This window comes from Cataglyphis hispanica, chromosome 10 (genome assembly GCF_021464435.1).
Source record: "Cataglyphis hispanica isolate Lineage 1 chromosome 10, ULB_Chis1_1.0, whole genome shotgun sequence".
Taxonomy (NCBI): Eukaryota; Metazoa; Arthropoda; class Insecta; order Hymenoptera; family Formicidae; genus Cataglyphis; species Cataglyphis hispanica.
The window spans coordinates 1,726,275-1,730,486 of record NC_065963.1 but is presented as its reverse complement, the minus strand read 5'-3'; the positions used below and the strand labels follow the sequence as shown (position 1 = coordinate 1,730,486).

Here is a 4,212-nt window from a genome sequence, read left to right as displayed (position 1 = left end):
ATCATATATATGCATATACATATATATATATACATATACATATACATATACATATACATATACATATACATATACATATATATATATATATATATATATATATATGTATATAAAAAATTATCAACTTCTTTAATTATAACCAAATATAAATATAACAATACAATAACACATAAATTTGTATTTTATTTCTTTTATTAATAATTACTTCATTAATAATTACCAATATTTTCCTTTTAAAGTTAGGTATAGCATATTCCTCCGAGTTACTCTATACATTTTAAATTAGAGAAACATAGCCTGCCACATCTGCACTAAAATTGTTGTTTCTCAAGCCAAATAGTTATTTTTATACTCTCAATCAACACGACACAACGCGACAATAAATTTATTCCGATCAATGCAAAATATTACAATATTTGTGACAATATTTATTTTTATCTTTATGTATTGTTATAGATATAATCTAATTGCATATACATATATTTATACATTATATAAATATTTCATCATATCATATGTTTCTTGTCTAATTTTGCAATTTTATAAAAAGAAATTTATATTACAGATAAAAAAATAGCATAAAAAATATATTTGATATTTTTTACCTAAATGTCCATCACATGTCGAAACTCATTACACATAACCAAAAAAAGCATTTTAAAGAGCTGAAATAAGTGACTAGAGCTGCAACAATAAAATAAACAATTTTATAATGCCGTTAATTGACAAGTACCACTATATCTATCTGTAAAAACATATCCTATAAAAGAAAAATATATCTTTAATTACCGTATAATATTAACTATTTATAACAGAAAACAATATAAATAATAAATACATACTAATATTAAATTAAATATATGTTATATGATTTATACCATATGAATTATATGAATTATACCATATTATACTATACTATACTATATTATAAAAAAAAGTTTTGCTTCAATTTTTATTTTTATTAAAAATTTTTATATTAAAATATTATAACAGAAAACATTATTAAGTAATAAATATGCGCTAATATGCACTTAATATAAATTAAGAGAGACATAATTCTGCAAAATTTTAATAACGCTATAATATTTTTTCAAACAAAGTTAAAGTTTATTTGTACATAAAAGTGCACACAAAATTTTAATTTTATTTAATAATCCTGTGTTTTAAAGTGTTTTAATATATACATTACTAGTTTTATCATTATTAAAAAATAATTAATAAGAATATATAACTAAGTCTATATATATATATATGTATTGTATTGATTGCTGATTATTATATGATTTGGTTGTACTGTACCACTTGTAATACAGATGGAATACGGCCAATTTATCATGTTGATTCGATAATGAATAATCTCGATAATATATGCGATAGACAACAAAATGCTATATCTGCGCAGCATGAAACTATGTATATTACAAAGCTCTGGCAATATAAAGTACATCAAAAATATTGAGAGCAAACAAAGCATTGACACTATACGGCAACTCAAAAATATAATGATAAATTCATTTGAGATCTTATTATAGAGATCTTTTATGATTTTATCCATTTCTTTATTGATGGTTTCGTTTAGTTTCCAAGCAGATAATCGCATCAAATTGATTATGATCCACGACTGCCAAACAATAGAATGTTGATTCGATGAATATGTTGAAATAAGGAAGATACAAAGATCCGTTTGCAGAAAAATATGTACTTGTAGTATTTGAGAAAGTTGTCCGGATAAAGCAGGAAGCGTATATACATTTTTCGGTATGGATTTTGAACAATGGAACAGTGGAAAAAGTTCGTTCTTCTTATTTTCGTTTTGCATCGAATCATTCGAGTATCCATATATATTTGGAAGAACATATTCATTTTCTTCAGCAATGCAACTTGTGCTAACCAAGCGATCACCAAAAGGACAACAAAGCTGAATATATGTAATATTATCACACATCTTATATGGAATAATGTGATTTTTATTTTTATTTCCATTGCTGTATTTATTTTTGTTGTTATTTATATAATTTTTATGCAAATTATACCGTAATTCTGCTTTTTTACAATTTCTTTTAGTGTCCTCGACAAACTATCGCACTGTCAAATTATTGTCTTTGTTATCATCACTCGTATTTGGCTGAAAAGTTAAAAGCGAACCGATGAATAAAAGCGCACAGCAACAAAACGTGAAACTTTTTCCACACATCGTCGATGTTTTAACGGATCAAATTTATTGGAAAAAAGCTTATTGTTAAATGTTCAGCAGTCACAGCGATATGCGAAGTACGGAAGTTCAAATGTGCGTGATATTATCGGACATTGTGATGTTTTGGCCGATAGGAATAATCTTGTTCTAGCAAACAATTCAGTTATTTTTATGATAACTTACAGAATATGTATTTGCATAAGAACGACACTAATAAATAAGCATCTCAATAAGATAAATTATTGATGTTTCTAGAACAATATTATTATCAACACAACGAAAAACTAATTATTTTGAGTCCCACAATTTGATTTGTGAAGCTTAGTTTAAATAATTTGGGACATAATGAAACTGCTTGTGTTATGTGTTATGTGTATTTCCATTTATTTGATTTCAAATCTTTTTTAGTTATTTAACACAAGCATGAATTTGTTTAATAGCGAGATTGATCATTATACGACAATTTCTGAAGCATATTTTATATTTCTATTGTCAACATTATCTATAGAAAAACATAAATAGATATATTTAACAATATATATTAACAATAATTAGATAATTAAATCGACTGAGCGATGCTAGATATTACTATTTTATGTAAATATCAAATTTTGAATATTTGATAAGTTCTAAATTTTTGAGCTACAGTTCCGAAAATGATAAATCTCCGATTGCGCTGAAATTTTAACCAAAGCTTGTCTTTGACTTGAGTATAAAGCACCTTTAGAGTTTTTTGCCGAGGTTCCGTTTGCCCCCTATGCTCCCTTAAAGTTCCAAACATTTTTGCTGTATATCTTCAAAAATACTAATTAAAAAAAAAATTTTAAACAAAAAATAAAGCTATTAAAAAACTGAACAAAAAAGATTATATATATGTTTCACATAAACCCATTATTTTAGGAGTTACGCGAAAAATAATAATTTTAACCCTATAGAGTTAATACACACTGCCTCCAGGCATATACTTTTTAATGCAAAGTGAGGTTTCACATGGGTTTACAAGTTTTCATGCGAAGCAAGGTTCAATCCAAATCAATGTGTCTAATTTTAATGGCAGTGGAACCGTAGAGGCGAGGGAGGGGAGGGGGGAATGGAACACACTGTTTCCATGTATACTCATTTTAATGCGAAGTGAGATTCTATATAGGTTTACAAGAAGAAATTGATTTGGGAATCTATAATTGAAGAAAATCTATTAATAATTCTATTAAATATTTGTACAGTTGAATAATTTTTCTTAAAAAACAATTAATGCATCACTAAGCATGTAAAATAAATTTTTCAAATTCCAGCAATCTTAGATTATCTCTTACTTATTATTTCTAAAATATAAAAAGTAATAAATTATTAAATAAATTGTATCTAATGTATTTAATATAATGTATCTAATATATCATATTTTATTTTTATTTATTAATAATTTTTGTTCTATTTTATAGGATTTCTTAATATGATATTGAACAAAAAAATATACTATTAAAAACTGTTTTACATGTATTGTATCGATTGTTTTACTCGTATCTTGTATCGATTGCATCATAAGCATTTATTTTACAAAAAATCGGCTTAAGATTAAAATAAAGAGAAAAAATGCGCGAACTGATCTGAAAAGATTATCAGCCGCGTCGAATCTTTCTAAATTATATCAATGCCATCGCGGCCATAATGATAACATTCCATGAATAATGTGGAGCGGAAGAATATTTTGTCAGTGTGGAGAATGTTTGATATGACTGGTGCGCGAGATGAAATATCAATAAATGTCATATCGCGTATATTAATATACATATAATATAAGTTACACGATATATCTCTCATCAATGTTGAATATGACGAAAAAAATTAATTGCGCAAATAACTAAACATAAGATACGTATACGCACAGCATATGTTTGATCATTAAAGATAAATAAATTATTTAGATGTAAAAAAAAATAAATAAAAAATTAAATCTCTCCAAATGAAATCTCTTAAGAAATTGATTTTTCTAAATTGTATCACTCACTAATTCTCTCTCT

At 25.5% G+C, this 4,212-nt stretch overlaps 1 pseudogene; it reads right to left on the bottom strand.

The window, feature by feature from the left end:
- Positions 1–601: 601 nt before the first annotated feature.
- On the bottom strand, positions 602–2,194 carry LOC126852483 (protein PIEZO homolog; annotated as a pseudogene).
- Positions 2,195–4,212: the final 2,018 nt, after the last annotated feature.